The sequence below is a fragment of the Carassius carassius genome, chromosome 26, assembly GCF_963082965.1.
Source record: "Carassius carassius chromosome 26, fCarCar2.1, whole genome shotgun sequence".
In the NCBI taxonomy this organism is placed as follows: Eukaryota; Metazoa; Chordata; class Actinopteri; order Cypriniformes; family Cyprinidae; genus Carassius; species Carassius carassius.
The window spans coordinates 15,766,101-15,790,038 of record NC_081780.1 but is presented as its reverse complement, the minus strand read 5'-3'; the positions used below and the strand labels follow the sequence as shown (position 1 = coordinate 15,790,038).

The window sequence follows — 23,938 nt, the reverse complement described above, 5'->3', positions numbered from 1 at the left end:
TTCCCGATGGTCAGCGCCCGCTGTCTGCTGCCGCGTCTTCCGAGGAAGTGGATCTCAGGGCCGCGTCAGGGGAAGAGGACACATGCTCTCTGCTAGCTTCGGGCAGTGAGGGTTGGGCGAGCTCCGGGGATCTCGCGCCTTCTGCTCAGAGGCCCAGCAGACGAGCTGATATCGAGAAGGAGCTGATGCGAGTGCTCACGCTGGCCGCGACGAGCCTCGGCCTCGAGTGGTCTGCACCAGCGCCCCCCTCTCGTTCCCGGCTGGATGGTAGCTTTCTTCCGGATGAGCGTACTTCTCCTAGCTCAAAGCCCGCCCCGTTTCTTCCTGAGCTTCATGAAGAAGTGGCAAAAGCTTGGAACGCTCCATACTCTGCGCGAACTCGTTCGTCTGTTTCGCCAACATTCTCCACACTGGACGATGCTAAAAACAGAGGCTACCAGTCACTTCCGCCGGTGGAACAGGCTATAGCCACGCACCTTTGCCCGCCCTCTGCTGGACGGCGGACGAAAGCAGCGTTGCCATCGAAAGACTGCCGCATGACGTCATCTCTGCTCGCACAGATCTTTTCTGCTGCTGGGCAGGCTGCGTCTGCGTTACACACCATGGCCACGCTGCAGATTTTCCAGGGTGATCTCCTCCGCAAGCTGGATGAGATGGGACCTGAAGCTATCTGTCTCGCGGATCTGAGGAGTGCTTCGGATCTCTCCCTCCGCGCTACTAAGTCTGCTGCACAGGCCATGGGACGGGTTATGGCTTCCGCTACTGTGGCTGAGAGACATTTATGGCTAACGCTTTCAGACATGGCAGAGTCTAAGCGCGCTGCGTTCCTCGACGCACCGCTGACTCCTGCTGGCCTCTTCGGATCGTCTGTCAACGAGTTTGTTGAGAGATTCGTCGAGGACCAGAAAGTGTCGCAAGCTTTTAAGCACTTCTTGCCGAAGCGCTCCGGTTCTGCAGCGAGTCGCGCTAGACCGGCCCTCTCAGCTCTCAGTCACGCCCCCCGCCTCCAGCTGCTTCATCGCGACAGCGCCAGCAACGCAGCTCGGGACCCCGTTTTCGCTCTACCAGCCGTCGCCCCGCACCGCGGGAGACACGGCAGAGGATTACGGTGAAGCCGGAAGCCCCGAAGTCATCCTAGCACTTCTAGGAAAGCGCCAGTGTACGAGTTCCGCTGTGGCCGAGCTCTCACCCAAGCGCGCCGCTGTTTCAGTTCCAGGAATTGTGACTGTCTCAGCGTTTTCTGCAACGCGCAAGCCTGCACAGTTGCCCGCTTGCCTGCACACAAAAGCCTTTATCACAGCTACCCAGATATTTCCCGAAAAGAGTGTAATTTCTGGTGTCCCAGCCACGGCTGATGGTGCTATAAATGTAGTGACGATGCCCACTCCTCAGTGCCCATCTTCACATATAAGCACAGTCCTGCACACAGGGCTCGCGCCCATAAGATCGACTCAGATCGATCGTGTGCACTACATAGTAAACGTGCCCACTCCTCAGTTTGTGCCCACAAACACTATGTCACACACGGCGCGTCGTTTCTGTAAAAACGAAACCCGTGCACGTACGCACGTACGTAGGGCCAGACATACCAGTATACAGTCCTGCCGTTCGGCTTGTCCACGGATCCTCGTACGTTTACGAGGTGCATGGACGCAGCGCTTGCTCCTCTCAGACTCAGAGGCATGCGAGTGCTGAACTATTTGGACGACTGGCTGATTCTGGCTCAATCACGATCAGAGCTCGTGAAACACGGGGCCATTTTACTCGATCACCTAGAGAAACTCGGTCTCAGTGTCAACTGGACGAAGAGTTCGCTGAACCCCAGTCAGACGATACTGTTTTTGGGTATAGCTCTGGACTCACGTTCCATGACGGCGCGGCTGTCGCCAAAGCGCGCGTTGGGCATTCAGTGCGCAGCGAGCTCTCTCCGCTGTGGCGCAACCTTCTCGCTCAGAGAATTTCAGAAGATGCTAGGTCTCATGGCCTCAGCATCTCCAGTTCTTCAGTTGGGCATGCTCTGCATGTGCCCCCTGCAGTTCTGGCTGAAAGCGCGAGTACCGCGCGGAGCGTGGATATCCGGTCGGTTGCGTCTCAGGGTCAATCAGAGCTGTGTTACAGCCCTGAAACCCTGGACAGCGAACGACTGGTACCAATCAGGTGTAAGCCTGGGGACTTCCTCGAAAGTGAAGATGGTGTCGACAGACGCCTCCACTTCGGGATGGGGAGCGCTACTCGAGGGCAGACCGTCCTTTGGCCTGTGGTCAGAACAGGAAAAGCTCCAACATATCAACTGTCTGGAAATGCTGGCAGTGGAGAACGCGCTGACGCGCTTTTGACCCCGAATCAAAGGCCACCACGTCTTAGTCCGTTCAGACAACATGTCTGTGGTGTCCTACATAAATCGACAGGGCGGTCTCAGGTCCCGAAACCTGTACAGGTTGGCAAAACGCCTCCTGGTTTGGGCTCAGCGCAACTTGCACTAGCTGAGAGCAGTTCATGTGCCTGGGCTACAGAATCTGGGTCCAGACAGGCTGTCCAGAAGCAACATTCCCACGGGCGAATGGTCTCTACACCCGCAGACAGTCCAGCTGTTGTGGGAGAGATTTGGCAGGGCGGAAGTGGACCTCTTCGCATCCCACGAAAACGCTCACTGCCCCGCGTTCTTTTACAAGAACGAAAGCGCGCTGTCACGGAGGTGGCCGTGCCGCCCGCTCTATGCTCCCCCCCCCGTCTCCCTACTTCCGCAGGTGGTAGAACGGGTGAGGGAAACGAGATGCTCAGTACTGCTTGTAGCACCACTTTGGAAGAACCAACCATGGTTTCCAGATATGATGCAGTTAGCAGACACTGCCCCGTGGCCGGTACCGTTGAGGAGGGACCTCCTCTCGCAGGCCAGGGGCTCGATTTGGCACCCTCAACCGGAGTTGTGATCCCTCCATGTGTGGGCGCTCAACGGTTACCCGCTGATCTCTCAGTGGGAGTGCTAAATACCATCACTCAGGCTAAAGCTCCGTCGACACGACGGCTGTATGCCTCGAAGTGGTCGGTGTTCTCCAGTTGGTGCACAGCTCGGTGATGTTCACCCCTTAGTTGTGAGGTGACGGAGGTTCTCTCCTTCCTACAGGAGCTGTTGGATAAGGGCAGAGCCCTCTCCATGCTCAAAGTTTATGTGGCGGCTATCGTAGTGTTTTCTGAGACAACGATCGGTCAGTCAATAGGAAGGAACGATTTGGTCATCCGCTTCCTTAGAGGAGCTAGGAGGCTGAATCCTCCCAGACCTCCGTCACTCCATGTATGGGACCTCTCGACGAGAGGATGGAGACTCGAGTCTTCTTTGCCCCGTTAGGGCTTTAAGAGCTTATGTGTCTCGCTCCGCTGTCTTTAGACAGACTGAGCAGCTGTTTGTCTCGTTCAGTGGACGTTCCAAGGGAATGGCTGTTTCGAAACAGAGCCTATCCAGATGGATAGTTGACGCCATAGCGTTAGCTTACGCTTCGAGGGGCCTTCAGTGCCCACTGGGTGTCAGAGCACACTCCACAAGAGGCGTCGCCTTGTCGTGGGCATTGTCTAGTGGGATCTCCTTACAGGATATGTGTATGGCGGCAGGATGGGCCTCGCCATCTACATTTATCAGGTTCTATAACCTGGAGATTCCCGCCCTGCAAGCAGGGCTGCTGTCGGTATAGTCGAATCAGGGCCCTGATTGGAACTCTGAGATCGCAAGCGCTATGCACTGCCGACTGTTATATGGGCAGTATTGCATAAGACCCGCGTTACCACATTGGTCAGGCCTTGCCTTGACTGTGTGATGTCATATTGCCGCGTCTACGGACGCTGCTAGATATGGGACGGAGGGTCCCCCCCTCCTGTTCTGGACTCTCTGTGAGTCCCTCTGGTGACTGTGCACTGTAAATCCTTGGCATTGCTTCCAGGTTTGCCTATGGCTGTGTGCTGCTGCAAATGCGCTTTACAACAATTCAAAATTAAGGATAATTTTTTGCTTCAGTATTTCGTGAAAAGAGACTTTCCCCCGTAGCGTCTTAGCTAAGACGCAGTACTCGTTCCCTCTTCTAGAGAGAACCGAGGTTACGTTAGTAACCGAGTACGTTTTGAAAGACAAAGAAAAGTTGCATCAGTTTAGATTCATGTATCTGCGATTAAAGACATCAAATCTGAATTAATTTTCACTGCATCTTTGCATCTCCTATTGCCAATAGACACCCAACATGGAAGTCAGTATATGTATTCTGATGTATTCATATATTGTGTAACAGGCCATGCAGCGGGAGGGAAAGGACATCAACATCACGCAGGTCATGGACCGCTGGACGCTGCAGATGGGTTACCCTGTCGTCACCATCAGCAAGAATGACAGTCTTGACAACAGTGTTACCATCTCACAAGAGCACTTTGTCTAAGACACTGATGCCAAAATCCAGAATCCTGAGCTGTTCAACAAAAGGTAGACTGCCATATGTCTATCGTGACATAAAAATGAAACAGCATCAGTCAAATGATCCATTGTCATTGATTCTCCATGAGCTCATACATCGTTGCAGAAAATGCACAATAATATTTGCTGCAGAGGTCTGTACAATGCTGAATAACGTAAAAAGCCCACAGTCAGTGATTCTCCTCCCAGAATTTACTGATAGAAACTATTTTGATTAAAAATTAAATTAAATATGAAGTTATTTTAAAAACAGAAGAATAGACTATCTGGAGATTAAAAGCACAGCAAGTCAGCTAAAGACTAGCCTAGCGCCCAACAACAGCATGAAAAGCCAAAGGATTTCCTTGCTTATCCGAGGGATGTGAACATTTTACTTTTTAATATACCTTTAGATGACTGCCTATACCTTTCTTGCTAAGAAAAAAACATCTTTAACCATACTAAAATGGTTTGCTGGTTTTCACTGGCTATTAAGTTGCTTTTAACTGAACATTTCATTTATTATTAGCGACCCATGCTAATCCGTCACCGCCACATGCTGTTTGGCACCCGTCTGCGTCGTCATGGAAAAATGTCATCGGGAAGAAGGAGGCGGGAACCGGCGGACAATCAACCCTCAGCCCCGCCCCACTCGCCACATACCCCCATCGCCCCTCGCAGGCCGGGGGGTACCCACAAGACTGCGCTCTACTCCCCCCCACCCCCCCCTCCCTCCGGGGGGGACCGCTCACGGGAACCTGCGGGAAACTGGGGGTAGGGCAGACGAGGCGAGAGAAAAGGAGATGGAAGGAGGAGCGATAGAGACGAGAGAGGGGAGAGAGAAAAAAACAAATTCCGGTTCCCAGACGCACTGCTGCTCGGCCCTCCACCGGCTGGGTGATCTCCTCCGCGGTGCCTGGCGGTGGCACTGGACGGCCCTCGGCGGACGGCACGACACCCCTCCGCCACCCGGTGGACGGCGACGGCTCCTCCGGTTTTGGGCAGCCCGCAGGAGTCCCCCGTTCCCTGCTCCTCCGGATACCTTCACGGAGGCAGCAGGCTCCGGCACCCAGGCGAACGGCGCCGACTCCTCCGCTCCCTCAAGGAGGCAGCCGCCCCTCCCTATCGTGGGCGGTCGGCAGCGAGCTCACCCGTCCCCGGCAACTCGCTCCAGTCCACCGCCTCGAGCGTCCATTGTGGCATCCTCCTCGCCAGCTCGATGGCACCGCGGATTCACCACAGCGGCGAGGGATCTTCAGCAGCGCGTCCCTCCTTCTCCCGGGCTTCGGCACCACTGTAATGATAAAAGACTTCCTAGTCATCGGGAAGAAGGAGGCGGGAACCGGCGGACAATCAAACAACATTTTAATAATCACAAAATAAACAAAACAGCGCACCAGCCCCTCACGGATGACTGGTGCGCACAAAAAAAAACCAAAACACAACTAAAAGCCCAGGCCTGGTCCTCTCTCGTCCTTCACTGTCGTCGCTCCAGTTTTATATCCTTCCATCTCCTACGTGGGACTCGAGACCGGCGGTGGGTCGCAGGTGCCACTGATTTGCCCAATCAATGCCGGCCTCACTCGTGTTCCCATGTCCCTCGGCCCCGCCCCACTCGCCACAGCGTGTCTCACTGGCAGATAGATTAGTTTAATTCTTCGTTAGAGTGAGATGAATAATTCAATACTGCCTCTGATCCGTTTTAGAAATCCTCCTTTTGTTTTGGATCAGGCACTGTTAGCAGCAAAATAATTGAATCAAGAATTTAATTTTAATGCTGTAATGTCAGTTTGAGTGTGTGGAGTGTGTTGTTAGGCAGTATTGCCATTTAGAAAGTGACACAGTTTCTTAATTTGAGAACACAAACTCCTGAGCTCGTAGAATGTAATCTGTTTGTAATATCTTTGTTGTGGCTTTTTCACTTAATGTGGTTAAAAATGAAATCTATTAGTTAGAAATAGGAGATAATTCTAGTGAATTTCTAATAATAATCAAAGGCTCTTTGCTTTTACGCGGCTAGGCTAACTCTCCAAATCAAGTCATCTGGTGTAATAAATATGAAACATACAGGTAGAAATCTGTATGCTCACTTCTTTCCGGAGGTCATTTTTTCAGAGCAGACAAATCCACCTTCCTTTGAACGTCTCCTCCTACATGAGCGTTTTTTCTGTGTGTGGAGGTCTTCTGCATAGGCGTTCAGAAGCAGAACTGCTCCAAGAATCAATAGCAAAGCTGTGTTGCGAGTAGGGGGCATCTCTTTCCTGCTTTGGCCCTCAGGCGGGTTTTCAGCTGAGTACCAGACAACCTGCCAGAATGCAGGGGAATTTGGCACCTTTGTAAATGCAGTGTAACACCTCACTTGAGGCTTTAAGCCAGCCTAATAAAATCTGCTGACAGAAACATTGGCAGCAACAAAAGGAAAACAGAGAAGGTCAGTTCTCTTACGAGAGCTCTCTCGTACTGCGTCTTAGCTAAAACGCTACGGGAAAAGTCTCTTTTCACGAAATACTGAAGCAAAAAATTATCCTTAATTTTGTATTTTTGTAAAGCGCATTTGCAGCAGTACACAGCCATAGGCGAGACGGCTCGTTCGCTCATTGGCTTGTTCTGCGGCAACTGCACAGCCTATCGAGCGCGGGCTGATGCAACATCAGACCAATAAGGGCGCTTCGCGCCCTTCTTGCCACTTCCCGCCGAAACGGGTGTGGCCCAACCTATAAAAGGAGCTCGAAAAGGCTGACTCACCTGATTTTTCATCTCTTCAGCGAAGCTCACGCATCGCTGGATCACGAAGGAAGCAAGCGCCGTCTGAGAAAGCACATCAGCAGGACGAGCCATTCTGAAGCTGCTGGCATCGCCGCCTTCCACTGCCGTTCCTGCTGTGCTATCCGGCGCCTATATCCTTTCAATTCTGTTATATCCAGGCTGTTCTTTATGTGTGTGTGTGTGTGTTCACCCTGCGACACACACTCGTAAAAGAGCTCGCGTCTTTTTTAAGATGCCTTCCTGCGGCTCGTCAGAGCCCCACTCAGCGAGGGAGACCGGTACGTCATCTGTGTCTCCTGCCTGGGTGAAGATCATGCAGCGCTCTCGCTCGCTGACGGCGGATGCCCCCACTGCGAGCTGTTGCCATGGTGACTCTGAGGACTCGCCTGGCCTTTTTCTCTGAGCCTGCATTCTCCGCTGCGCTGAGATGCCGTAAAAGCATCGCTTCCAGCGGATTCCGGAACCGTCTTCAGCTCAACCGAGCTCGCCGGTTCGCCCTGCTTCACCGGCCCCGCCTGCATCGCTTCCCGGTGGGCAGCGCCCGCTGTTTGGGGGAAGAGGACACGCGCTCTCTGCTAGCTTCGGGCAGTGAGGGCTGGGCGAGCTCCGAGGATCTCGCGCCTTCTGCTCAGAAGCCCAGCAGACGAGCTGACATCGAGAAGGAGGCGGGACGAATGCTCGTGTTGGCCGCGATGAGTCTCGGCCGTGAGTGGTTTGCACCAGCACCCCCCCTCTCGTTCCCGGCTGGATGGTATTTCCCTTTTGGATGAGCGTACTTCTCAAAGCCCGCCTCATTTCTTCCTGAGCTTCACGAAGAGGTGGCGAAGGCTTGGAACGCTCCATATTCAGCGCGAACTCGTTCGTCTGTCTCACTAGCATTCTCCACACTGATGATGCTAAAAACAGGAACTACCACTCACTTCCGCCGGTGGAACAGGCGATAGCGACGCACCTTTGTCCGCCCTCTGCTGGACGGCGGCAAAAGCGGTGTTGCCATCTAAAGCCTGCTGTGTCACGCTGCGTCGGCACTACTAACGATGGCTGCTTCATCAAAGCGCAGGTGTACGAGTTCCGCTGTGGCCGAGCTCTCACCCAAGCGCGCCGCTGTTTCAGTTCCAGGAATTGTGACTGTCTCAGCATTTTCTGCAATGCGCAAGCCTGCACAGTTGCCCGCTTGCCTGCACACAAAAGCCGTTATCACAACAGCTTCAGCAACGCAGCTCAAGACCCCCGTTCTCGCCCTACCGGCCGTCGCCCCGCACCGCGGGGACCGCGGCAGAGGATTACGGTGAGGCTGGGAGCCCCGAAGCCATCCTATGAAAGCCATCTACGCATGCTGCATGACGCTGCGTCGGCACTACACACGATGGCTGCTTCATCGAAGCGCCGGTGTACGAGTTCCGCTGTGGCCGGGCTCTCACCTAAGCGCGCCGCTGTTTCAGTTCCAGAGATTGTGACTGTTTCAGCGTTTTTTGCAATGCGCAAGCCTGTACGGTTGCCCGCTTGCCTGCACACGGAAACCGTTATCACGGCTACCCAGATATTTCCCGAAAAAGGTGTAATTTCTGGTGTCCCGGCCACGGCCGATGGTGCTATAAATGTAGTGACGATGCCCACTGCTCAGTGCCCATCTCCACATATAAGCACAGCCCTTCACACAGGGCTCGCGCCCATAAAAGCGACTCAAGTCGATCACGCGCACTACATAGTAGACGTGCCCACTCCTCAGTGCCCACAATCACTATGTCACACGTGTCATGTGGTTTCTGTAAAAACGAAACCCGTGCACGTTCGTCCGGCCACGGTCGATGGTGCTATAAATGTAGTGACGATGCCCACTCCTCAGTGCCCATCTCCACATGTAAGCACAGCCCTGCACACAGGGCTCGCGCACATAAGATCGACACAGATCGGTCGAGCGCGCCGCATAGTAAACGTGCCCACTCCCCAGTGCCCACATACACTATGTCACATACGGCGCGTGGTTTCTGTAAAAAAAAAAAAAAAAAAACCCGTGCACGCTCGTCCGGCCACGGCCGATGGTGCTATAAATGCAGTGACGATGCCCACTCCTCAGTGCCCATCTCCACATGTAAGCACAGCCCTGCACACAGGGCTCGCGCACATAAGATCGACACAGATCGGTCGAGCGCGCCGCATAGTAAACGTGCCCACTCCCCAGTGCCCACATACACTATGTCACATACGGCGCGTGGCTTCTGTAAAAACGAGGCCTGTGCACGTACGCTCTGCACAGGCAGACAGCGAGTTGAAAGTGGCAAATGCAGCCCACAGTCACTCGCAGACATATCGAGTCCCACGGGACCTGCTCAGCCTTCCCCCAGTCGGTTAAGCGCCGGGACGGGGTCGAGGAGGAGCGATCTGCCCGCTGTGATCAGCGCGCTCCCCGCCTCAAATGCGCAGCACACCCGAGCGCAGCCGTTGCCCGGTCAACAGAGCGCGCTTCGCATCCAGCCCTTAGCCATTCATGCAGTTGCATGGTCAGCGCTTCCAGGGGTTTCGGATTGGGTGCTAGGCATTATAAAGAGAGGCTACTCGCTACAGTTTTTTTCGACGCCCTCCGCGCTTTTCAGTGCGCATGGAAACTACGGTCAAAACAGAAGTAGCACACATACTTCGGGCCGAAATATCAAAACTGTTGAGCAAAGGGGCTGTAGAGCTCAAGCTCAAAGCGAGGGGGGGGGGGGGCTGTACAGCAGATACTTTCTGGTGCCCAAGAGAGACGGGGGTCTCAGGCCCATACTGGATCTAAGACAGCTGAACAAGGCATTGATGAAACGCAGTTTCAAAATGCTTACGACCAGGAAACTCCTCGCGCAGATTCGCGGAGGGGACTGGTTCATGTCAATAGATCTGAGGGACGCGTATTTTCAAATACAGATAGCGTCAAACCACAGGCGATATTTGAGATTCGCCTTTTAGGGCCAGGCGTACCAGTTTACAGTCCTCCGTGGCTCCTCGTACGTTTACGAGGTGCATGGATGCAGCGCTCGCTCCTCTCAGACTAAGAGGCATACGAGTGCTGAATTATTTGGACGACTGGCTGGTTCTGGCCCGATCACGAGTGGAGCTCGTGGACCACAGGGCCGTTATACTCGATCACCTCGAGAAGCTCGGCCTCAGTGTCAATTGGGCGAAGAGTTCGCTGAACCCCAGTCAGACGATCCTGTTTCTGGGTATGGTTCTGAACTCGTGTTCCATGACGGCGCGGCTGTCACCACAGCGCGCGATGGGCATTCAGCGCAGCGAGTTCTTTCTGCTGCGGCGCGACCGTGTCGCTCAAACACTGTCAAAAGATGCTGGGTCTCATGGCCTCAGCATCTCCGGTTATGCGGCTGGGCCTGCTCCGCATGCACCCCCTGCAGTTCTGGCTGAAGGCTCGGGTGCCGCGCAGAGCGTGGGCGTCTGGCCGGCTGCATTTCAAGGTCGATCAGAGCTGTGTTGCGGCTCTAGCACCTTGGACAGCGAACGGCTGGTACCGATCAGGTGTAAGCCTGGGGACTTCCCCGAGTGTGAAAATGGTGTCGACGGACGCCTCCACTTCGGGATGGGGAGCGCTGCTCGAAGGCAGACCGTCCTTTGGCCTATGGTCAGAACGGGAAAAGCTCCATCATATCAACTGCCTGGAAACGCTGGCAGTGGAGAACGCGCTGACGCGCTTTTGTCCCCATATCAAGGATCACCACGTCGTAGTCCGTGCGGACAACATGTCCGTGGTGTCCTACATAAATCGCCAGGGCGGTCTCGGGTCCCGAAACCTGTGCAGGCTGACGGAACGCCTCCTGGTTTGGGCTCAGCGCAACGTGCGCTCGCTGAGAGCAGTGCATGTGCCTGGACTGCAGAATCTGGGTCCAGACAGGCTGTCCAGAGGCAATGTTCCTACGGGCGAATGGTCTCTACACCCGCAAACAGTCCGGCTGTTGTGGCAGAGATTTGGCATGGCGGAGGTGGACCTCTTTGCGTCCCACGAAAAACGCTCACTGCCCCGCGTTCTTTTCCAAGAACGAAAGCGCGCTGTCACGGAGATGGCCGTGCTGCCCGCTTTGTGCGTTCCCTCCCGTCTCCCTCCTTCCGCAGGTGATAGAACGGGTGAGAGAAACGAGATGTTCAATACTGCTTGTAGCACCTCTTTGGAAGAACCAACCATGGTTCCCAGATTTGATGCAGTTAGCAGATGTCGCCCCGTGGCCGGTACCGTTGAGAAGGGACCTCCTCTCGCAGGCCAGGGGCTCGATTTGGCACCCTCAACCGGAGTTGTGGTCCCTCCATGTGTGGGCGCTCAACGGTTACCCGCTGATCTCACAGTGGGAGTGCTAAATCCCATCACTCAGGCTAGAGCTCCGTCGACACGACGTCTGTATGCCTCGAAGTGGTCGGTGTTCACCAGCTGGTGCACAGCTCGAGGTTATTCACCCCTTAGTTGTGAGGTGACGGAGGTCCTCTCCTTCCTACAGGAGCTGTTGGATAAGGGCAGAGCCCCATCCACGCTCAAAGTTTATGAGATGGCCATCGCGGCGTTTTCCGAAACGGCGTCCGGTCAGTCAATAGGAAGGAACGATTTAGTCATCCGGTTCCTCAGAGGAGCTAGGAGGCTGAATCCTCCCAGACCTCCGTCAGTCCCTATGTGGGACCTCGCGGCGGTTTTGGAGGCCTTGAAGGGTCCCCCTTTTGAGCCTATCCAATCGGTTAGCCTTCAGCATCTGTCGTTCAAGACAGTATTCTTGTTGGCTCTCGCTTCTGTGAAGTGTGTGGGTGATTTGCACACGCTCTCGGTGAGCCAGTCGTGCTTGGAGTTTGGGCCCAATGACTCAAGGGTCATACTCAAACCTAGGCACGTTTATGTGCCGACATCCCTCAACACACCGTTTCGGGCTCAGGTTATTGCCCTGTCTGCCCTGCCGGTGTCAGGGGAGGATGGAGACTCAAGTCTTCTTTGCCCTCTCAGGGTTTTAAGAGCTTATGTGTCTCGCTCTGCTGCCTTTCAAGCAGACGGAGCAGCTGTTTGTCTCGTTCGGTGGACGTTCCAAGGGAATGGCTGTTTCGAGACAGACTCTATCCAGATGGATAGTTGACGCCATAGCGTTAGCTTACGCTTCCAGGGGCCTTCAGTGCCCGTTGGGCGTCAGAGCACACTCCACAAGAGGCGTCGCCTCGTCGTGGGTGTGGTCTACTGGGATCTCCTTGCAGGATATATGTATGGCGGCAGGTTGGGCCTCGCCGTCTACATTCATCAGGTTCTATAACCTGGAGGTCCCCGCCTTGCAAGCAAGGCTGTTGTCGGTATAGTCGAATCAGGGCCCTGAGGGGAATTCTGAGTTCACGGGCGCTATGCGCTGCCGACTGTTATATGGGCAGTATTGCGTAAGACCCGCATTGCCACATTGGTCAGGCCTTGCCTCGGCTGTGTGATGTCATATTGCCGCATCTACGGATGCTGCTAGATATAGGACGGACGGTTTTTTCCCTTTTCTGTCCTGGACTCTCTGTGAGTCCCTCAGGTGACTGTGCACTGTAAATCCTGGGCGTTGCTTCAGGTTTATTGGTGTGTGATCCCTGCACGCACGGCGTTTTACATTGGGTTCCCGTAGCGTCTTAGCTAAGACGCAGTACGAGAGAGCTCTCGTAAGAGAACGTACTCGGTTACTAAACGTAACCTCGGTTCTCTCTAGAAGAGTGAACGAGTACTGCGTTCTCTGTCGTGCGCACGATTCACTCTGGTTTGCTTCGGCGATGAAATAAATCAGGTGGGTCAGCCTTTTCAAGCTCCTTTTATAGGTTGGGCCACACCCGTTTCAAAGCGCCCTTATTGGTCTGATGTTGCATCAGCCCCCGCTCGATAGGCTGTGCAGTTGCCGCAGAACAAGCCAATGAGCGAACGAGCCGTCTCGCCTATGGCTGTGTACTGCTGCAAATGCGCTTTACAAAAATACAAAATTAAGGATAATTTTTTGCTTCAGTATTTCGTGAAAACAGACTTTTCCCGTAGCGTCTTAGCTAAGACGCAGTACTCGTTCGCTCTTCTAGAGAGTACGTTTCCTGTGTTTCACACCCCTTCAGTGTGTTTCATGTCCACTGCCATCTCATTAAAGTTCAAAGAGGGTCCACAGTCTGACTGAGGTCCAAACTCCACACAAAGCCACAGAAAATGACATTTATTTCACACCATTGTACTCAAAACACATGCTGGCTTTCTGCTGCACTTTGATATTCTACTACAAAAACAATGGTTATACTATGGTTAATGTAGCAAAACCATGCTTAATTTGTGGTTACCATGTTTTTGATAACTTTGCTTTTGATTGTTACAAAAGCTCAGAGCTACAGTTAGCTTAATAAACCTAGATTTGTTCAGGGTCACAGTTCTCCTTTCCATTATAAAACCTTAGTACTAAGTTAGCAAGATACATAACTTCAGTAGAAAGTGGCAATAAGTGTAATAATTTGTACTTCAGCATACTTTATCTGACATCATACAGGACCGTTTTGCACATCCTGTGCTTATTTTCACCAGTGTAAAAAGTCTGAAGGTGAACCGTTAATGAAGGATCATTAACACATTTGCACTCGTATATTACCTGACTATTTGGATTTTCACAGCACAGGTTTTATGCTGAGGTGATGTTATAAAGAATATAAACAACTTATTAGTGCTTGAAGGCACATATTAATTTTCGCATTGCAAGCTGCTTGACTGTAATGGGGACGTGCAGTAACTCCTGTGAATTATTTTACAGTTGGATCTGAAACTTATAGAGTCACATTTAGCCACTACTGAATGTGAAGGTCACCTTGAGGCTGGTGTGTAGCTAACTTGTTACTGAAAAAGCGTTACATGAATGAATATCATCAAGAACCTAGAAACCCTGCTGGAAAAAAAATAAAGCATATGCTGGTGAGGGATGTTTTGACACTGGAATGCTGGTTTATGCTGGTCCTTTGCTGGTTTGAGCTATTCCTTTGCTGGTTTATGCTGGTCCTTTGTTGGTTTTGTGCCAGTCCTTTGCTGGTTTAAGGACCAGCATAAACCAGCATCCCAGCGTCAAAACATACCTAATCAGCATATGCTGGTTTTTTTTTCAACAGGGAAAACAAAACAAACAAACAAAAATTAATGTTACAGTCAAGAATATCGCATTGCTAAAGGCAGATATTTCAATGATCCTTGAAGATAAATTTGGTATGACTGCAATAATACAGAGCACACAAAACAGATATACAGCAGTATTTATACACTCACAGTATGCTTAGATGGAAACATCATGCAATGTGGTAATGTGTTCAAGTGACATTACTGGAATGTGTCTAGGCAGTTAACAGTGCAAAACACACACACACGCATCTGAAATGCATTGAAACATTAACTGTAAACATGCATCAGTTTGAACACCACTGGGCACATGAATAAAGTAGAAAGACTGTAGATCTAGACTGACTTTCAGTTTAAGAATAAACACTTCAACTTAAGAGCAGCAGCAATAATTAAAGTAAGGAATGATTTTCAGTCTCAAGTCTCTGATTTTGTGTCTATACATTACTGTCATTGTATGTTGATGTCAGTCATTGAAAAAAAAATCTCCTACAGTATGAAGTCTTGGACATGTATTATGTGTGCTTTTCCAATTTGCGTTTTAGCTGATAGACAATTTTAAAGTCTGCTTTTAATATTTAAAAGCCTTGAATTGGCACTAAGTGTTCAGCAAAAAGATTCTCTTTACCAATTGTGTTTCAGGATGTTTCAGAAATCCACCACCAACCTATTTTTTGGCATGGTGTTCAGTATTTCTTCTCTAGCCCATCCAGCAAAACATCATCTTCTTTTGTCCAGTTCTTCATGGTCTCAGTGGTTTCAAACCATTGCTGGATGATTGACTAAAAGTCTGAAGCATGTCTACACCACATACAGTATTGTAAATAAATACAACAGCTTAAGCACAACACAAACTCGAGCATCTGTGAATCCATGAAAGGTTTCAGAAGAAGACATTTGTGTTTTTCTACTTTTCTGTGCAGCTGGTGTTGGATAAAAGTGTTGTGTGGATCTATCACACGTTGAGCCACAAAAGCCCCCAGTGACTCATTACAGACTGCAAAAGCCAGCCGTCCCTAAAGAGAGCCTGAGATATTATCACGCCCACACTAAGAGACAGTGAGACTGAGACCTCCCAACCAATGAAGAAGAGAGAGAGAGAGGATGCTGGTTTATCACAGTAAATTTTAAATGTAGACACATTGCAGCTGTTACTCTTTTATGGTGATGACACAGTGTTTTGCAAATTACATATTGGCTGAATTTTTATCACTTTTTTTTATTCTAAATAAATAAACAAATACTTTTAACTACCTAGAACATCCAAGGAACACCCTAGCAACCATATGTCTTTCTTTCTTTGTCTTTGTACTTTAGATATGTAAAGGTTTATTTATTGAAAACTGGTACCTTTTATAATAATTTTTCTGCCAACTTATAAGGGCCTCTGTTTCATAGTATAATCACTAAAATACAATTAATCTAGCTATTTATTGCTTTTATTTATATTTTTGGTAACTCTTTGAATTAGGGAACAAATATTCTTTCACATAAATTACTAATTTGCTGCTTATTGATAATAATCGAAACCTAATCGAAAGTTTTACCATATATTCTTGTCCATTAAGAGCAACTTACCCTCAGCTAACAAGCATTGCTTCTTTCCATAAACATAATAAGATGACTTGTACCCGTCTGTTACAGAGACTGAAATCTTGATTCATGTTTTAGCTAAAGCTCTGGGCCGTAACACAAAGCTCCTGAGGGATGTAAATAATGATGACGATAACAGACGCTTCCATAAATGAACATAAACATGAGCCACCAAATTACCAGCCTGTGGAGAACTTTAATTTTCTTTTGCTATCTTCTCTTGTTCAATCCCACTGATGAACAGAGTTTTATGTAAATGTACCAGTGTGTGGTTTCATCTGAACACATGCAGATTCTTCTATTATCACTGAAATTCATAAGTATTGTTATCTGTGCTCATCTAGAACAGAATCTCTCTCTATAGTGCCCTTACAAACATACACGTTTAAATACTGTTTCCCAGCAGGATCATATTGTTTCATCTTATGCATAATGTCTTCCTGACTGTGCTATAGTTTGATATATTGTAAACTTTCAGTCTGCCGTTTACAGCTGCTTCTGCTGAAATTAAAAGTTGCCATCATTGTTTTATTGTCTAGTTTCAGTCACACAGAATCCTCATTTAGGCTTATTCAGACATAATTAAGAACATTAAATAATGCAGATCATCTTATGAATAATTTGAGGTGAGTCACTAGCAGCCCGAAATGATTTTGTCCATTCCTGTCAGTTTTCCAACTGACACAAATTCTTAATGATCCAACCTATTCTCCACAGCCGAGACTGATGTCACCAAATAATCCAGGCTGCTCTTCTCATATTGATGACTAAAGTTTGACATTTTATGAAGAAAATGCGGTGCGTGCCTGTGTAAAATTACTAAGATGCTAGTCTGCTGTGATGGTTGACAGGGTGCTGCTATGTGCTTGCTAAGATGTTCTGGGTATTTTTTTAGCATGTTGCCTCAAGATAAAACACTGCTTATCACAACGTCTTGTAGTGGTAGTGGTAGGCATGTAGTGGTAAGCCAAGAGAGTAAGCTAAACTGTTCACTTGCTAAGGCAAACTGAAACAAAGAAAGATGTATTGTTTTAAACATTTTAACTTTAATATGATGCGATATGTCATTTAAAAGACATTCATTAACATATTTTCATGATTAAGAATGAAAACATCATTATGTGTTATTCTATTATTTCTTATCAGGCACTGAAGAGCATAAAATGGGACTAATGGCACACCTTAAGGGAAATGTGCTTTTCACTGCTGCCATAGTGATCGATTGTAGCTTTTTATTTAACGATACATTTCATGGGAAAAGATATCATATAGTTTGTTTTGTTTGGGCTAAAAGGCTCACCAGCATGGGACAAAAGGCCCCCAGTATTACTGATAGAAATACTCTAACTAAAGTAATAGGTTTTGCATAATAACAAAGTTAATACTTGTTTATTACAATCACTTTAACAAATATGGTTCTATATTATCTTTATCTTGATACATAACATATTTCAGTTTACTTTTATTCAATGAATACATTGTTATGTGTTTATAATAGTGCTGGGCAATGATTGCCTTTTTTTAAAAAATAGCAATTAATCACATTGTTGTCTGCGATTATTTGCAATTAATCACATTGTTATGCACAAAACTAATAGGCCTACTGCTTTATGAACAAAAGTGTAATAACATTTGGTTTGCAAACACTTTAAACAAATAAGGTGCTTTTAATAGCAGTGTTCCTTTTACATAGTAGCAGTTAAAATATTTATTATAGCCTTAATCTCAACTTCTAACATTAATGTAATTAAATTAAATATAAAACACACTATTTGTCAGGTACATTGTATTTGCCAGGACATTAACGTTTTAAAGAAAATATTTTATTGTTTGTTACAGAAAAACAGGTTATGCTCAGAGTCCAGAGCCTCGATCATAACATTATAACACGTACCTTCCTATTAGAGACCTGCACGATCGCAGGACCCATTGCAGCAGAGTGTGGTGCAGAACAATACTTAAAGGACAGGTAGAGACTCGTGTGTGCATGATGAGGGAGAATACTTAGGGTGTGCTCACACTAGGCAATCTTAACCATGCTGGTGCACATTTGACCCCCAAAGGCTGGTTTGTTTGACTAGTGTGATCGCTCCGTTTAGCAGTCCCTGGCTCGGTTAGAAGAGGTGGACAAGAGCACAGTTCAGTTATATATAGATCAGTGAATGTGAGATCTTGCAGATCTTCTGATGTATGCTGTATAATTACGTGAATATTTCTTAGCGGCAAAAGCACTCGATCTGTTAAGCAATATATTATGAGAGGGACATGTGTTACCGCGTCCCATACAACTCAAAATAATAAACCACAAAGTTAACAAAACTATCTTCACGTGCAATAGGAAACTTCCTGTGTCCAACTTATAAAGTCATGCTTATGCGTTAACTTGCCCAGCCCTAGTTTATATACATATTCTTCCGCTGGTGCACTTTTATCGTTCCCTGTCTATAAAACTTTTCTCATTCAATGAAATAGTTTTTCAAGTAAAGTTAAAATATGTTATCTGGAGCATGTTCAAATTATTCTGTCTTGCATTAGATCATGTCACGGTTCACAAGGGAGGAACGAAGAGACACTGGAGAATACTTTACTCACCATAAATACCCAGACACCCATGGGACACACCTGGAAGCAAATAAACTAATTGAATCAAATACAGCTGGAAACGAAATAACACATCAAGGACCGGAACAGAAAATACCAAATAAGAAAAACAGGGGTAAAATAAGGAAAAGCAAGTCCAAAACACTGACAGATCTGTTAATGTTACAGTATTTATTGCTGTTGGTCGGCTCTGCTGTGTTCTTGTCATCTGGGGTAATTCACGCTGGCAGACAGCAGACCACGTCCACCTGTGTGTCAGCCATTCTGACAGCTGAAAAAGGTCCGGCCGTCCGTTGTGACAGCTGTCAGACAGGTTTTTACTGGATGTGCACTCATACCTAGGGATGTTTATACACACACTAACACACGAAAGTACACACTCACAGATGAATCGACATCAAAATGAGGTGGCGACACAGAACATGACAGCGATCCGGTGATGAGTGATACAGCTGTGTGTGTGTGATAGAGGGATAGCAAAGCACTCTGGGAAAGAATGAAAGCTGATTTCTTTGATCTTTGACACTGCTGGGCTTTCTTTCAGCTTCACAATCATATGATATTTCTGTCTTTGTCACATTGCCTGCTGGTGCTGAGACAGAGAGGAAATCGCACAAATATATTCCACAATCCCATTAAGTCGTGGGAGTCCATATGTGTGAGATCATGCGGGTCATAAGGTATATATCCTCGGCACTGACATTTAAAATCAAATAGAAGTGTTTCAGCTTTTATTTCTCTCTTTGTCTCATTTCAGCTTCCAGTGGCAAATACCGCTGATGCTCGCAGTGGGAAACTCCAGTCACATATCAACAGAGACCATCATCTGGTTCTCCAATAAAACAGGTACCATGAGTGTTCTCATTAATATTTGGACATCACAAATTGACTCTAAATGTGTAAGGTAGTTTAACCAGCAGACACACAAAAATACACAATTTCACATTTTCCTTACACCTTGAAAACACATGGTCATACACATCTTAATAATTATTTTCAAAATGTTTTTAAATGAATTTTTCAAGGTAACGTGTTTTTTTTTTTTTTTTTTTTTTTTACAAATGTAATGGACAATTAATTCAGAAATATAATTGTGTTTGGGGAGTCACACCACATTATAATAAGTAAGTCATGAACTCTTGCCTTGTTGGCTAAAAATGCCAAATTATCTGAGAGACCATATTTTAAATATCTAGACCATATTTTAAGAGACTTAGTAACCCTGATGAATAATCATGAAAATCCACGATATTGTTTGCATGTTTATTGCACTGCATGGATTTGATTTTCCTGACAGTTGAAAAATGTTACAAGAATGCATCAAGAATATGATTTATTAAGACTTTTCCTTTATTATATTGTTGCTATCAATTTTACCTTTTTGATAAAATACATTCTTATATCTGAATAGGAAATCGATAGCCATGTTCTAGACATATGAGTTCAAGAACTGCTGTCAACCAGCGCACACATAAAAAATACAGATAAAAATACAAATTCAATTGGATTTGCTCATTAAATTCGACTAAATCAGCTCTTGAGAGGTCTTTTATGTATATGCCCTTTTACAACACATTCAACAAACTATTCATCTATGAGTCACGCATCCATGCAGCAGCTCCACGTCCACCATCATTAAATTCAATTCTGTTCCATTCCTTTCCTCTCCATTGGGAGAACGAGGTGGATTTTCGTTGGATGGAACCACAGCGAGTCAAATTCCAAGAGCCAGAATTGAATTTCATCTGCAAGTGATCCATGTGACTCAGAGCTCAGAGTTCCTCTGATTGTTAGACTGCTTAACAGCCTCCATTTTCAGCTCAAAAACAGCCCTCATCAGGGTTACAATGCAGATCCACAGCAGCTGAGACAGAGAAACAGAGACTGTAACATAGCGACCTTATTTATATGCATTAACTCACTGCCTGATTCTTGCAATCTGCCCGCTGATGCTTGGATGCTCCCTGGATCATGATACACTTCAAGTCCATGAGTGCTCGAAAGCACTTAACCAGTGCATTTGTTATCCATGAAAAAACACAAGGTCTGGCTGGAATATTACAAGATGAGAAAATGGCAAACACATTAGATTACAGATGTTGTGCATTATGAAATGCTGAATGCATTGTTTCTTCATGTATATTTTCATGCAGGACTGCTTTATGAGTTCATTCCAAAGATGCGGTTAAAATTGTAAACATTGATATGAATAAAAAAACTTTGTGAGTGCACTGTCAGGCATAATATATCAGTCCATATGAACCACAGTGAACAGCTTGTTTAATTTTCTGTAATATTTCATTAGAAATATATTTTGATTCTTTACTTTCTGTTGTCTAATGATATTCACATCTGTCTGTGAGTGTCTGGATGTCATTTGGCGCTGTGTGTTTCTGCTCACATGCGTGTGACTCAAGCTACAGTGAGCTGTCAGAAGTGTGATTAAACATTTGTTTTATGCTCTTTTTTCACTCGTGTATTTATAGAGATGCACAGAGTGGGTCACGTGGGCAGCGACACGTGGTTGCTGGGCAACATCAATCAAACGGGCTACTTTAGAGTGAACTACGACCTTCACAACTGGAGACTTCTCATTCAACAGCTGATGACCAACCCAACGGTAAACTTTCTCTGTCAGTCCATCATCTTTTGAGTTCTCTTTTCTATCTTTTCTGTCACGATCCTTCCTTTCCCCCATTCTCTCCTGCATGGTTCCTGCTGCATTATAAAAGTCTCTTCTTGTTCTCTGCCGGCAGATCATCTCTGTGGGCAACAGGGCCGGTCTGATTGATGACGTCTTCAACTTGGCGAGGTGGGTTCTGTTTGTTACACACAGAGTCATTCAGAGCCTGAAACCTGCACTGCAGATCCATTTAACCTCCTTCACAGCCCCACAGAGAAGCGCTGGACTATTCAGTCTAATTCAGCTTTATTTGTGTGCTGCTTTTTATTGTCATGGTAACTGTGAAACCAAGATGGTTGCCATGCTCTGTCTCTGAGTTTTCTAGCTCTCTACAATCTAATACAAATCATTGTAATCACATATTGGACCATTACTTTAAGGTCAATATTTGGTCAATATATGCATTTAGTCATTACATTTTGAATATTGGACTTGTGCGACGAGAGAAGTTGTCGTTTCAACTGTTTGAGAGGCTTCTGGGCTTGGTCTGGATAGTTCTACAATTGAGATGGAAAGGGTCCACCGGATTGGCCAATTCCATGAGGGAAGAAAGCCAAGAAAAATTGTTGTGAAGCTTCTTAGATTTAAAGACCGACAGTGCATCCTTTCCTCCACCAAGAAATTAAAGGGTACAAACACTTATATCAATGAAGACTTTTCTGATTTGGTGCAGCAGAGGAGACGTGAACTGCTGCCAAAACTGAAAAAGGCAAGAGAGAAAGGTGAAAGAGCGAGCTTAAGGTATGATAAGCTTATAATTTGGCCGGCAAATGGACAAAAGCAAGCATCTGAATAACTGCTCATGACCTTTATTTAGATTCTTATCCTGATGTTTTTGTTTTGATGTTTTAATTATTACGTTTTAGTTATTAATATGACAAATTTACTTTCAAACTTGCCTAAGAAAGGTTTAGTTTTAGCTCATTTGAACATTTGTAGTCTCAGAAATAAGGTTCATGAAATTATAAACATCTGTTCCAATGGGATTCATGTATTGGCCTTATCAGAAACACACTTAGACCGCAGTTTTGATAATTCACAGCTAGCTGTTGAGGGGTATAGACTATTTAGAAAAGATAGAAATCAAAATGGTGGGGGTGTTGCATTCTATATTAGCAAAAATATTGCAGTCACTCCAAGGGAAGATTTGATGGGCAGCGATATTGAAATGATATGGTTACAGTTAAATATTCAGTTTAACAAACCAATTTTAGTGGGCTGCTGTTACCGACCTCCCAGTTCAAATGTAGATTACTTGGAAAAGATATGTGATAACATTGAGAAGGCATCTGCTCAAACCAAAGATATCTTTCTTTTGGGGGATTTCAACATTGATTGGTTTTCAAAGAAGTGTTATTTACGTAGAAAGATGATTACTATAACTAATGCTTCTAACCTTAAGCAGATTGTTACACAACCCACAAGAATTTCTTTGAATGGTAAATTTAAATCAACATGCATTGACCACATTTTTACAAATGTGTATGAGTTGTGTTCACATGTCATCTCAGTTGGAGTAGGATGCAGTGATCATAATTTAATCATCACAACAAAGAAAACTAAATTGCCTAAATTTGGTGCAAGGATTGTCTATCGTAGGTCTTATAAAACTTTCGATCCTAATGCGTTTGTGGAAGATGTTTAAAGGCCCACTTGGTCGGCGGTTTGTGACGAGGAGGATGTTAATGCTTCTTTACGTATTTTTATGGATAGGTTTGTGAAAATAGTTGACAAACATGCACCAATTAGAAAAAGGTCGATAAAAAGCAATAATGCTCCTTGGTTAGATGCCGAGCTAAAATCTATAATGAGGGAAAGGGATAATGCCAAAGCTGAAACTCTAAAATCTAAAAGTGATATGGATGAAAGGTATTATTGTAAGTTGAGAAATAAAGTGACAAAGTTAAATAGATGAAAAAAGAAAATATATTTTAGCCAAAAGATTAGTAACTCATCAAATAATAGCAAGCAATTCTGGAAAGTTATAAATGAAATAATGTGTAAAAAAACAAAATGTTCTAATATGTATTTGGAAACAGCAGCAGAAATAATCACTAAACCTTTGGATATAGCAAATCATTTGAATAAAGAAAACTGCAAATTTAAGATCTAGTATGTTATCATACCCTAAGGATTCACCTTGTAGTAATGTGAAGAACATTATGAGGAATAAATCTTGTTCATTGACATTTGGTACAGTTAAATAGGAAATTGTTGAAAGGATGTTGCTCTCTCTCCCGGAGGAAAAGACTGCAGGTATAGATCACTTGGATGGCAAAATTTTTAAAACTGTTGCTAATATCTTATGCAAGCCTATCAGTCACATTTTTAATAGATCTGTGATAAGTGGGGTGTTTCCGGAAATTTGGAAGCAGTCTAAAATTATACCTTTAGTGAAAGATGATAGATTAGGTCTCACTGAATCAAATTGTAGACCAATTAACATTCTACCTATATTGAGCAAAATATTTGAAAAGTTACTTTTTAATCAAATGATGCAGTACTTTGTATCAAATAATTTGCTCTCCAATTCACAGCATGCTTATAAGCCAGGACAATCCACTAACACTGCATTGGTACAAATGGTAGACCAGTGGCTAACTTTTATGGATGACAAAAAGCTTGTGGGTGCTGTGCTGCTAGATTTCACAGCAGCTTTTGATGTTATTGACTATGACATTTTACTGTCTAAGCTTAAGTGCTATGGGTTTTCACATCAGTCTGTGTCCTTGATATGCGGTTATCTCTCTGGTAG

The 23,938-nt window shown here is 46.3% G+C and overlaps 1 pseudogene; it reads left to right on the top strand.

Annotated features, from left to right (window-relative positions):
- Positions 1–23,938, top strand: part of LOC132105891 (thyrotropin-releasing hormone-degrading ectoenzyme-like) — a 170,828-nt pseudogene that overhangs the window by 120,745 nt on the left and 26,145 nt on the right.